We start from the raw sequence: 14,110 nt of genomic DNA on the forward strand, positions 1-14,110 counted from the left end.
TACTGCTGAAGAATTCTGTAATTAGAGTGAAATATAACTGTGAATGCCTACAGGGATTTTTTTTTCTTTTGATATCATAGTAAAGTCAAGTCAAAAAGTGACTAAAGAACAAGGATCTCTTAAAACCACATCGAAAAGCATAATGGTTCATTCCTGAGTAAGGGTGAAGTAACCCCAAGAACAAAAATAAGATCATTTATTATATCAAGTTATACCTACCATTTATGTCAAACATGAACATTAAAACAACTTCCAGAAAGAGGGAGGAATATTAGTAGGATGGACTATAATCCAGGAATTCAAGAATTGGAGGCTTTTGCAAAAATAAAAATATCTAAGATTTCATTCCAGTTTTAGAATTATTTTCTGTAGGGGATGCCTATCTGATATTTTCTATTGAGAAGTGCCATTTGGTGTTTTATTTAAGGAAACTGGTTCATCATCAGACTTGAAAATTTCGCATGGTATTGAACCTCTCTGGACTTAATTTCTTATTTGTAGGATATGAGGATAAACAATATGGCCTTTAAGATCTTTTCCAGTTAAAAAAAAAAAATACAGTGATCCCTATCAAATGAATGCTCACAACCATGTAGAGGATAACCTGCCGATCACACTTGACATTGATAGTTGGAGGCCATGCATGAGGCAGCCAGCAATAATGTAGGTAGTGAATAATCAAAGTATAAAGTGTTTTGGCTAGTATGGATTCTACCAAACCCCACAAGTGTAATGATATTTATGGTATTATACAGGTACCTTTTTGTTGTTATTGTTAAACTTTTATCATGTTTTTTTAATTTGTGATTTGCCAGGTATGTTTGTGTTTATTTATATGAGTGTGTGGTATAATATATGAGGATACGTGTACAGGAATAATATTAAAATATTTAATAAGTTTATTATGGAAGACAGACATATGGAAGAAATGTCGTTAAGGTGCACTGGTGTGTGTATGTGTTTAACGAACACCTGGTTTTTGCCAGTCTGATGTCCATCCCTGCCTTGTTCTAGTATTAGCTCCTCCCCACATTTTGCCATTGACACAACTCTCCATTTTCAGGCCACGTGAACTGATGGGCTTGACCTCACCCTAGATTCCAGAGGTGAACAAATGATTCAAACATCCAGACAGAGCAGCTCATCTCTCTGGCTGTACTGACTTGTTAAGAAATGGGCATATCATGAGCCAGACCAATATGACCAGATTTCAAGGGCTTTGTTGGTGCTAAAAGAAAGCAGAGCTTTGTGATTCTACCAGGATTGGTGAGGTGGTAATTGGGAGGGGGTATCTGCAGCTGCTGGTGGCTGCCATGGCTCATTAAGTAAAAATCGAGAAAGGAAATGTCAACAAAGCAAAAAGCAGAGCCAGGAGGAGAGAGACAGAGACAGAGATAGGTAAATAGATAAAGAGAGAGAGAAAGAGAGATGTCTGAAGACAATACTTGAGCCTCTTGACCTAAGCATTCCTGAAGTCTCCACCAGATGCTTTGGTTCTGTGAGCCAGGCATTCTTCTTCCTTATGCAGACAGCTTATTCTGGACTGGGAGACCCAGGATCAAAATTAACATGTTCACCAGAGGTCATCTCCGTCTAGTTCTTTCCTTCCTTTTGTGGGCACCTTTGAGATTTAACTCAGGCGTTATGCTGCCTGAGAACTCTTTCTGGAACCTGTTAGCTGAATGCCCTCTCCACTGTGTGGCACTAACCACATCACATTGTTATTATTTGTTAACATCTGTATTTTCTCTGCTTTGTTTTGATCACTGTGAGGTCAGGAACCTCACTTCTCTGCCCTGTATCCTCGGAACCTATCAGAAGCAGTCAGCTACTGGGGTGCCTGGGTGGCTCAGTTGGTTAAGCATCTGCCTTTGGCTCAGGTCATGATCCTGGGGCCTGGGATTGAGCCTCACTTCGGGCTCCCTGCTCAGTGGGGAGTCTTCTTCTCCCTCTCCCTCTGCCCTTCCTCCTGCTTATGCTCTCTTGCTCTCTCAATAAAAAAAAAAAAAAAAGAAGAAGAAGCCAGTCAGCTACTATTTGTTAATTGACTAAACATAAGGCAATGAATTTACAGCCTTCCAAATTTTAAAGATGGACATGATATTCCCTTGTAGTCTTCACATCTCTGGGCCAATATATTTTAAATTTACTTTTGCTTTTTATTTTAGCCTATTCTCCTTTACATTTCTCCCTCAGTGGCCTGCCTTTATCAATCTCTCAGTGTACTTATTTAGTCATTCATCAGTATTTTAAATGTCTCCTTTGAACTAACAACGGCACTAGACATGAAAAATACAATGTTGAACAAAAGCCCTGTTCTCAAGAACCTTACAGTCGGGACTGTGAGAATAAGAACAATTACAATAAAGTGTGACTTGCTTTAGGACTGCATCAAGGAAGGATCTACAGCAGGAGGGGCAGCTAACCTAGTTTTAAGAGGTCACCGGAGGCCTGCTGAATGAAAGGACTTTAAGCTAAATGTTGAGGTACGCGTAGATGTTAACCTGCTCGAGGAAGGATCACAGGATGTCCCAGGCAGACTGACCAGTTTTCCCAATCACAGTGATGACAGTATTGAGAGGCACTTACCTGAGCTCCGTGGGGTTTCTCTTCCAATGGCAGAAGAGCAAGTTTTAGAGATATGATTTCAGTTATTACCTAGGTGACCTATTCCTTCTCCCACCCTCTTGCCTTATAAAATTTCTCCACTTGTAATTAGGACTCTTTACTTCACTTTATCACAATACCTACCCAACCCCACAAAATTAACCAAGGTGAGTTTAATTTGGGTTCTGAAAAAGGTCTTCGATAAGGCAAAACCTCCTGAAAATGGTAATAACAGTATTGAGAATCAGTATGTTCAGTCACTGTGGTAAATGCTTTATTAGGCATTATTTTCCCCATTTTATGGATGAATACATTGAGGCTCAAGACTGACCTAAATGTCACCCAGCTAATAAGAAATTTGGACTCTAACTGCAGATTCTGAACCACTGTACCACCCCAACCCTCTCCCATATCAAACAGTTTCTCCCTTAACATCTGGCTCTGAGATAATACAAGTATTTATGGGGAGGACCACCTGGGTAGAGGGAAAAGGGAAGTGAGGATTTTAATCATGGGCCAAAGGACAGTAGCCTTGGGCGATTGCTGTCCTAGGGCAGTGGTTCATCAGAAGTGAGCGGTAAGGGAAGTGATTGCACTGAAAATAAGGAACACATGTTGTCAGAAAGGAAGAAAAGATGGGGGAACAGGCTACTGTCAAATCAAACTGATTCCATCTATTTTGACACCACATCCAAGAGCAAGACCTATTGGTTTAAATTACAAGTGCACAAGATTTCCAATGTCCATCATCTAATCCAGAAATTTCTGTCCCCATAGTAGGCTGTTAGCATGTCATCATTTCACAGGATGTGTAGGACTTCTCTAGTGGAGAATCAGATTATTGTTACAGTCTTTGTGAAGATAGAACAACACAGTGATAGAAAGCACAATTTAGATAACTATCTTCCTAATTATAGACTTCTGTATCATTAATGGCCTGAAACTGTGACCAAGCTGATGCCATTAGAAGTAGACAATAGTAAATCCATTCTTCATTTTCACAATTTCATTATAAGTTTACTAGAGTAAAAGAATCAAATGATATAGTAAAGTTACAGAAAACAAAAACAAAAACAAAACAAACAAAAAGGAATAAAAAATAAGGAAAAGGTGCTAACAAGGCTCCAGGAACATCGGCTTTCTCTACACATTACATGCTATTAGTAAGAATACAAAATATAAACAAATTTTGGACATTTCAAGAGCACAAAACTATCTGTTTTGTTGTGTAGAACAGAGAGTATAGTGCTGGGTGGTGCTAACTTCAAGAAATAAGAATGGGGACCACAGGTGGCAAGATACGTCACTACTGCAGGGATTCTGGTGGCAGAATGTTCTCTGACTGGGGGTGGGGGGGCAATTTATTTTGGATGTTCTCTTTCAATCCTGAATCCAGCCAACTCTAATTTCGAGTAAAAGATGTTTCAGATATTGGTTAGGGTAGAGCTAGGTACTCTTCCAATGAAACCAGTATTACTGAAGCTCATTTATTGCTTCCATAAAGTCCAAACTCCTGTTCCTAATCATCAAGTGGCCCCCCTTTCAGCCCTTCTGCACTTCTGTTTCCACCATCTTCCACAAGACCCTGCCAAGATCATCATGATCCTCTGCACTAGGCCAGGGCAGAGGTGTGAGGGTGGGGAAGGCTCACCCACTGGAAGAGACACACAGGCATCTCTCTACTGTCATGCAAATGGCCCCACTAGTGGAGCTCAGAAATGTAAATTCTGCTCAGCAACTGGGATGGTAGGGAAGTGGCTCACACAATTTGTTGAACAAAGTTGTTGATATTTCCTCCTGGTTTCCCCCCATCATCTCACTCACTGTTCATTTTCTTCCTACAACTCTCCATTAACAGTGAAATGTCTCCTAATTTCCCAAGCTTAGTACAGGTCTACAAAAACAAAATTTACGATTTATATCAATAGGTGATCGATAGATAAGTGTATAGCCATTCAAAAAAATTTACTATATAGAAATCATCTAGCTAATTCAGACACATCAGATTTTTCTACCTCTTTGATATTACTTTAATTCTCCTTTTTCAATTTGATAGTAAGGTAAACTTACCTTTAAGTATTCCTGGTAACAATTTATCTTTTCTAGACACCTGAAAAGAAAACTTCCTTTTTAGTATTCACTTGCTAGCTCTTATTTTTAAAAGATAGGGACATGCCTCTATAGCACCTAACTGGTCCCTTTAATAGTCAACGTAGTGTTAAAATGACTCAAGAAATTGTTTCCTAAAGGAAACTAGAGTGCAGGGTCAAATGCTATACTTGCTTATATTGGCTCTCTGGTTCCTGTTGCAATGGTACTTCTACCCCATTGGAAGGCAGACCAGAGTTAACACTTCACTTTCAGACAGGATAAAAGACAATGACAGGGCTCAAATACTGTCTCTGTGACCAATATGACAGTCTTTCTTCGTTGACCCTCATTGTCCATGCTGTATGAATAAGGTTTTTCTAAAAAGAAAACACCCAGTTTCTTAATATGCCTTCCCTAGTGAACCAGCCCTCCACTCCAAAGTCATAGGAAACCAATTTGCCTGAAGAACCAGACCTGGTTTTCAGTGTCTTTCCCAAAGCCAAACATTTCCAGGTTCATAAAGATTCTTTTACCTTAGTGGGTCTCTGCTAGAAGTTATTTCACATAAACATTTTTTAAAGATTTTATTTGTTTACTTTAGAGAGTGAGAGAGAGAAAGAGTGGGGGCGGGGGTAAAGGGAGAGAATCCCAAGCAGACTCTGTGCTTAGCATGGACCCTGACGCAGGGCTGGATCTCACAACCCTGAGGTCATTACCTGAGTCAAAATCAAGCATCAGAGGCTTAACTGACCGTGCCACCCCGGCACACCCTCATATAAACATTCTAAAGAATTTTAATAAACATTCTGTATGCCTCTTAAGAGAGACACTTAAGACAGGTTTCCTCCATTCCTTTATTAGGATAATTAGCAGGACAGTGGACTGGCCCATCTCCTCTCTGAGTTCTTCTATAGGACATACGTTGACTTTATCAGCTCTTCTAGTTGTGTGTTTTTGTTTTTGTTTTTGTTTTTTAATAGATCAAATAGTCCTGGTCCCCAAAATTTGTGATGGAATGATGTTCAGGACAGAGAAAGACAGGAGGAGTTCTCATATGTAACCTTTTGGAAGAAAAGACTACTTTATATTTAATGTACCAATCTCACTAAGATCAGGTATATTGTAAAATTCATCAAAATGTGGGTTTTTTTGAGACATATATAGATATTTTTAATCTATTTTAAGCTTTGTATTTATTTTTTGTATTTATGTTTATTATTTCATTGAGGTATAATTAACAAATAAAATTGTATATATTTAAAGCATACAATATGATTTGATAAACATATAAATTGTGAAATGATTACCATAATCAAGTGAACACATCCATCCCTTCACAGTTACTTTTTTTCGGGGGGGTGGTGAGAACACTTAAGATCCACTCTCAGCAAATTTTAAGTATACACAACTTACTAACTATAGGCACTACATTGTACATTAGATCGTTAGAATTTATGCATCTTATAACCGAAAGTGTGCACCCTTACACCAACCTCTCTGCATTTCCCCCAGCCTCCCTAGCCCCTGGCAACTACCATTCTCCTCTCTGTTTCTATGAGTTCAGCTTTTTTTTTTTTTTTTTCCAGATTTCACATATAAGTGGTACCATACAGTATTTGTGTTCTCTGTCTGCTTCTCTCACTGTCTGGCTTATTTCACTTAGCATAATGCCCTTCAGTTTTATCTATCTTGTCGCAAGTGGCAGGATTTCTTTCTTTTTTAATGGATGAATACTATTTCACTGTGTCTATACACCACAGGTTTTTTTATCCATGCATCCAATTATGGACACTTAGGTTGCTTCCACATCTTGGTTACTCTGAATAATGCTGCAATGAGCAGAGAAGTACAAGATATCTTTTCAAGATATTGATTTCTTGATCAATAATTAAATAATTAAAAGCTTTCATTTAGTGAAACTTGTTTTGGACTAACAAAGGCAGGACTAACCTGATTCAGTAACATCCAAATTAGAGAATATTTAAATAAAATCCAGTGGTGTTTTTTTTTAAGATTTTATTTATTTATTCATTCATTAGAGACAGAGAGAGAGAGGCAGAGGGAGAAGCAGGCTCCCAATGAGCAGGGAGCCCTATGCGGGACTCGATCCCAGGACCCTGAGATCATGACCTGAGCCGAAGGCAGACGCTTAATCATCTGAGCCACCCAGGCGCCCTAAAATCCAGTTTTCTTACAGTCAAATCATCATAAACAAAGAATAAACAAGATGTCTTTCTCATTTGCTTGAAAGAAGAGGTAGTCAGCTTTGGCATTTACCAGGATACAAAAAAATGTAAATCCTTTTTACATTTGTTCTCCCTGAAAATTAGATATTAATTCTATGACTCTCTTCCCCTTACCCAGATATACTGTCATTTATGTAGAGTTCTCCTGCTTTAAGGATAGTGGGAGATAAGTTCTAGGTCTACCCTAACAGAATTATCTCAATTTCAGATTTAGTCCTACTGAATTATTAAATTGTCTTGAGAATAAAGTTAGACTTGAATTTTATTTGTTAAGCATCTATTTCTAAGATTTTAAGTGTTAGCCTTTCCAGTGCAATTTTTAATCATTTCATATGGTTCCTCGTTCCTCAATAAAGAGAGTGGTGTGAGAGTCGTTTGTAGTAAGATCAGATATTTCCTTCATTCCATCTGTTACAGGAAGTGTGGAAGGAAACGTTAGAAGAAAGATAACTGAGGGAAAGGATAAGGAGGCATGTGACAAGGATGCTACTCCAAATTGCAAATAAACAAGAATGGGCAATTAGCAGAGCAAAAGTAAGCTACCTGATCATAAGTGAAACCCAGGAGCTCCTAAAGCAGATAGAAAAGTGTCCTTCTGCACCAGGAGAAAGTGCCCTTTGCATTGGGGAAGAACCACAAGGCTTACTGGGCCACTTTTGAAATCTAAGCCTGTCCTGTTCCTTCCTGGATTCTGGGATCAATTCCTTTTCTTTGAGATTCTATTTGATGCATAACGTGATAGGACAATTCGGTGGTTTGGCTAGAACCTGGCTGAAACATGTATCAAATGTTTAGTGACTTCTACTTGCCACGGTTCAGCAGTTTTCATTTTTAAATAGGTATTAATCTTGTTGAAATATTTACTTTATTGTGGTGAGTTGCAATATTTCCCTATTCTGCCAATGAGATTCTGTGGTAAGATTAGCTCTGCCTTTTTAATGAAAATGTTTCTAGAAGTTTACTTTATGGGTGCTGTCTTATCAGTCACTCAGTTATTCATTCACGTGGAATACAGATAAATAGAAATACCATCAAATGAGAAAACTTCAAAAAATCATAGCTTATTACAGATACATAGCCCAAAGTTTGGGTGTATTAAAAAATAGCTTTTAAATTTAAAAGTTCCTAGCCTCTAACTATTTTATTTTATTTTATTTTATTTTTTAATTTATTTGACAGAGAGAGACAGCCAGAGAGGGAACACAAGCAGGGGGAGTGGGAGAGGGAGAAGCAGGCCTCCCGCAGAGCAGGGAGCCCGATGCGGGGCTTGATCCCAGGACCCTGGGACCATGACCCGAGCCGAAGGCAGATGCCCAATGACTGAGCCACCCAGGCGCCCCTTTTTTATTTTATTTTTTAAAATTATTCCCAGAGACTAAATCTAGTGGAAGCTGTTTTCCCCTTTTCATTCACATATTTCTTTCTTAATCTCCAAAATTTCCCATAATAATGATCATTTTCTGTATCAGTGATTCCTGAACTTGGGGATTTTACCTACAAGAAAATACTTTTTAAATAAATAAGAACTGGAAACCAACAATAGGATTGGCAAACCTTTTTGCGAAATTCACATAGTACAAAAATAACTATAACAATTGTCATCATTTTCTCATAGAACAAAAGATACTTTTGTACCAAAATAAATCAGTATTATTTTTATGAAAAGCTTGCTACATCATCCTTACTTTTCACATTCTGTCATTCTTTCAAAGATCAGTACAAACACATGTGTTGATCTATGAGAATCTCTCTTTTCTACTATATGATCACAAAATATTATTACTTTGTTAATTTCATACTGTTTCTTATTTAACATACTTTGCAATATACTTGAAATGTGCCTATGTGTTTAAGGACATTCCTTTCAGTGACATCAGTCTCTTATACTCTAATGTATGTATAAATAGAGAGGCAGCTCTAATTGAGTGAATAAATTACACAAATACAGTGGAGTATCTACAAATCCTCTCTATAGAAAAGGAGAATATTTTTCCTCTATTTCTTCAAAAGAGAAATTATTATGATTATATAGTGCTGTACACAGTTACTAATTTGCTCATGAATAAGTGAACTTACACATGAATAAGTGGATAAGTAGACCTTGCTTAAGATCTACTTAATAAGCGGCAGTCCTCTGAATTAGCTTTTCTCAGTTGGGAGAGCCAGACACCCTCACTGAAGTGGCAAGATGGCAAGGGTGGAGGGGGCATTCCTTAGAAATACTTTGGAGGTACATTTGAAGGATATAATCTTACCATCATCCCCATAGGTTAAGCCATAGAAGGATCCTTCCTCATGAGTATAGAATATAGGTTTTAGTTTTAGGAACCATAGGAGCAGTAAAATCTGAACTTTTAAGAAAGCGACCCACCATTAAATTAACAAAGCTTTCTATCCTGTACCTTCATTTTCTTCTCAATACCAACTGGCATATTTTTTCCTTTGTTTTGTGTCTTTTCTTAACTTCTGCTTCTTCATTGTTTCTGCTTCCTAAAATTCCATCTTATAATATAGCATAATAATAAGGATCATGGTTTATAAAGTGATATAAATCTGAATTTGAATGCAAGTTTTGCCAATGGTGAACTGTTCAGATTGGTAATATACTTCATCTCATTGATTTCAGTTTCATGAACTATAAGATAAAATGAAAGTAGTAACTAATTTAAATTTAATGAATGAGATAATACTAGTAAAATAGCTGCTTTACTGGAAATGGTTAGTATTGTTGACTATTATTTTATTACTATGCCTAAGGACTATCATGGCCTTGACTGACTCAGCATTATTTGGAAGCTTTGGCTCCCATGCTAACACCATTATTATTTCTGTATTACCCCATTTAAGTTCCCAAGAAAGTAATCTATTGACTATGATAATAAATCTATCTTCCATAGCAGGACAATTTCTAGGTGTATGGTTAGCCTATAGATTGGCTGTCTTGGGTCAGTTATCCAGTCTTGTCCTAATGGCTGTGGGAGGCAGGTAGAAGTACAGATGCACAAGCTAATGCAAAATACAGTCTCATAAATTTCCCCCTTTAGTACTATCCTCAGACAGGGTTGTCTCACTTAGAAAGAGCTGTGAGTAGAACAGATTTTAAATGACATGTTGAGTTTATTCCCCAAGAAAGACTCCAGAAGATATTCTATTTTGAAGTACATGAATTGTACGTGATCTTATCCTATAATCAACTATTTGTATAATATTGGGGTTTGAAAGATCCTGGTATCTCACTGGTATTTTTATGGTATATAAATATGGCCTGCTAAAGCTAAGAAATGTAAATGAAGCAAAGTGAACCAAATATACATGTAGTTAAAGTTAAACCTGTAGACATGTTTAGCCCAGGTTCATTCTGACATATGGGCAGAAAACTTGGTTAGTTTGTTCTCACTTTATCCAAACCCATGATAATGTCCTGCTTTGGAAGACAGAGATATAGAAACAGTATAATTACTGATGGAAAACTAGTACAGATAAAATAAGAATAACCTAAGCTTTAATTCAAACCTCAAACCATAAGCCCAACCCAAGACTTTTTTTAGTTTCATATAGGTTCAGATAACTTTGGACTTTAGAAAATACCATTTTCTCAAAGGGACACTTCTTACTTTGTACGCTTTAAGAATAAACAGAGTAAATATAGAATATAGGGACAACTCCTGTTCAGAACGTTGGTTCCTGGCTGGGTTTTTGCAATTGCTTGCCAGCTGATGAGGTAGAACAAAGAGAGAATGCAAGGGTTTAGGTAATCCAATTTAACACTCATATTGACTCCCTGGAAGAGCCTAAAACACTATCAAATTACATGAAATTTAATCTTAAAAAAATAAAACTATAGTTATATAATATCTAATCTACAAGGGCAGGTATAGATTAAAATTCTCCATTTGTATACATCTCTACCTGTTTTCTTTATGCTTTCTGACAAATTTCAGTGGATTTATATGACAATAGGATTTTCTTTCTAACCCTCTTCTGTCATTTTTTTTCTATTTTCTTCCTCTATCTCCCTCTCTTCTATTCCTTCCCTCTTCTCCTTTTCCTCTTCTTCCCCTGTATTAAGTAATGGCTGAATACATAGTATTCTGATAGGAGAGTCAGAGGAGCATTATCACACTCCTTTGATCCAGCAAGTACATCACCAGGTACTTGGTTTTCCCCTAAATGGAGGGTCTGCAGAAGACAACAATTGAGACTGTATCTCTCTAATTGACTGAAATTTTCTTATACTTTTCCTTTTCTCTTCATTAGAAGTATCTACAAATTTGTATTACCTAAGCATACTTCCTGATGAGACTGGTTGAAGATCTATTATTTGTCTGCCTAGACCCCTCCTTCCCTTAAGAAACTGTTTCTTTCCCAAAGCTCTATGTGGTTCTGATGAGAATTGTTATCTAGGCCAGGGGTTGATAGGTCCAGACATAGGCCCAAACAGAGATAGGCAGGGTTATTTCAAGTTTTTTTAATGCACTTAAAGGAAAAAAGGCAGCCCCTTTCCCAGTGGTCATGTTCCTGGTAATATGGAGAGAGCCAGTCTGAGAATAAAATCAACTCTCCACAGAAAGGGGGAGATGAAAGTCAATGAAGAGGGCACCTGGGTGGCTCAGTTGGTTAAGTGACTGACTTCGGCTCAGGTCATGATCTTGGAGTCCTGGGATCGAGTCCCGCATAGGGCTCCCTGCTCAGCAGGGAGTCTGCTTCTCCCTCTGACCCTCCCCCCTCTCACGCTCTCTCTCTATATCTCATTCTCTCTCTCAAATTAATAAATTAAAAAAAAAAAGAAAGTCAATGAAGAGTCCTGGTGTTATTTGTGCTCTTGCTTCTAATTGTGCCTGAGGCAGAGAGTAAAAGCCCAACCATACTACACTTGACTGTTGAGAATATGAGACATTCATGGGAGAGTGAGCAATAATCAAGTCGTGACTGAGCAAAGACTATGCCCATCTTTAAATTTCTTTTTTTCAGCTTGATTAGTTCAATAGGGTTGATCTTATTATAATGAAGTTGCCCTGAATAAAATAAAAATTGAAGCGAAGATAGTTCAAGAGGGTGCTAGGTATAAGAGAAAAGCTGTGTCTTGTTGACATGAAGGGGATTTAATTGTCTCGAGGGGGTTGCCTGTCACAGATTCTCAAAGAAAAGACAGATGATTTTAAACACTGAAATGACCTAATCGTCAGACAGACTTTGGTTCAAATTCCAGTTCTGCCTTTTAGGAATTCACTGACTTTGAGCAAGTTACTTGACCTCTGTATTTCTATTTTTTTTTTTTAATTTTAAAATGAGACAAAAATACTACCCCACTTGTGGAGTTATTTGATGGCTAAAAATGCCACTTGTGTACAGCTCTCAGAAGAGCATGGTACATAGTAAATGCTCAGTAAATGGTGGTCACTGTTGTTGATTCCTTTTCTGAGGGAGCTGTAAAAGAGCAAGCTTCTCCATTCGGTTTGATTCCTAGCTGAAGCAGTAAACAGGTAGAGTGTAAGCCCACATGTTCTCCCTCTGGCTAAAGGGAGGAGTAACTGCCAATGAAACCAATTGTCAGGGGTGATGCACAACTGAAGTCAACCAATGCAGATGGTGATGGATTGGTGTTGGGAAGACCATGGACTAAAGAGGAAGGGAGATGTTTGAAATTGATTAATCATCCTTTTATATGTCATCTCCTCTGGTGATAAGAATTGGGAAAAGTATATAGAGCCAAGTCTTATAAACTAATGTCCTTCACTTTATGTGTATCATAATTTATATAGGAACACCAGCTCCTTCATATCAAGGGTCTACTTATTCATTCAACAGATTTTCATTGATCCCCCATTATAGGTCAGGAATCGTGCTGGGCACCATGATGAAAAGAAGAATGATGATCCTCTGTCCTCACATGGCTTCCAGTTAAGTCTGTTTCCTTGGTCCTTCATTATGACTGATACTCATTTCCAGGGAGTTCCCTCCATGATCCCTGTAACTGTTTTATAATTAATCTTTCCCCAAAGAATACAATGCGTTTTCTTAAGAAGTAATTGGGTCTGGCTGTATTTGTATCATCAAAGAGTGAATACAACTGAGAAATCATTATTTCCAATGTAAGCTATTTTGCTCTGTGTTTTTCTTCACCAGCCTTGGTAACAACCTGGAAAATGGTCTGGTGCTTTTCTGATGCTGATTTTGATGTCTACTTTTGCTGTCAACTCTTCCAAACGCCATGTGACACTGCCACTTATTTTCAGTGGTTTCTGGCATGAAGCTCAGGAATAATTAAATGAAAGCATATCAACCCCCAAAATGCTATTTTTGTACTCCCCCACCATAAACTTTTGGCTATCTACCAGCACTATTCTTTTTTTCTTTTTCTTCTTCTTTTTATCAAAAAGAGACATGTTCATCATATTTCTAAAATAACATATTAGAGGAAAGCAGTCCACACAGAGACTGCTAGTTTTCAGAGTACATTTGAAATGCTCAAAATGTTATTTTGAATTGGTATCAGGGGTCTCCAAGTTACTTACAATATAATTAGAATTTATACATGAAAAATTGCTGTGGGAAAGAGAGCAACTATCCTGTGATTTCTATTTTGAAGATAAAAAAATTGACACACCCCAGTTATAGTCATATGACAAATCAGTAAGTAGTGTTGTCAAGGAGAGAATCTCGTCAAAACTTCTAGTCAAATGTGCCATCTACTTCATCATAATGAAATTGAAATATATGAATATAATAATGTTGTCAATTCAATGAATCACTTGCTTCATTATCTTCAAGTTCTACCTCCTGTGACCTATGTAGGCTATTAAGCCAAGATTAAATAATGAGTTACCTACTGAACTTTAGAACAATTTATGCTTTGCCCCTAACTAACCCAAGTCCAACAAGAGCAAGTACAGAAAAAAGGTGACTTTACACATGTGTACACATGTCCACACATGCAAATGCACATGTACTCATGAAACGAAGAGATAAAGAAGCATATGGCTAAAAAAAAAAAAAAAAAAAAAAAAAAGGCCTTTCAAATGAACCTACACTGGTTATCATAGTGAAAGAAATCTCCTTTCTCCTTAGAGCATATTCAAATTTTAGAAGAAAAATGGCTTGAGAGAGAGAGAGAAAAAAGAACTAACATTGAAGAGCCAATTATATTCCAGTCCTTGAGCTAGGCT

At 37.5% G+C, this 14,110-nt stretch overlaps 1 long non-coding RNA gene across 1 annotated transcript in view; it reads left to right on the forward strand.

Moving 5' to 3' along the window:
* The window catches only part of LOC118015143, an 88,372-nt gene that overhangs the window by 50,763 nt on the left and 23,499 nt on the right, over nt 1-14,110 (forward strand). Inside the window, exon 2 of the long non-coding RNA XR_004680542.1 lies at nt 12,777-12,844. This is a non-coding gene — a long non-coding RNA (uncharacterized LOC118015143). The remainder of the gene's footprint in view (nt 1-12,776; nt 12,845-14,110) is intronic.

The sequence above is a fragment of the Mirounga leonina genome, unplaced genomic scaffold, assembly GCF_011800145.1.
Source record: "Mirounga leonina isolate KUSES-001 unplaced genomic scaffold, KU_Mleo_1.0 Mir_165, whole genome shotgun sequence".
Taxonomy (NCBI): domain Eukaryota; kingdom Metazoa; phylum Chordata; class Mammalia; order Carnivora; family Phocidae; genus Mirounga; species Mirounga leonina.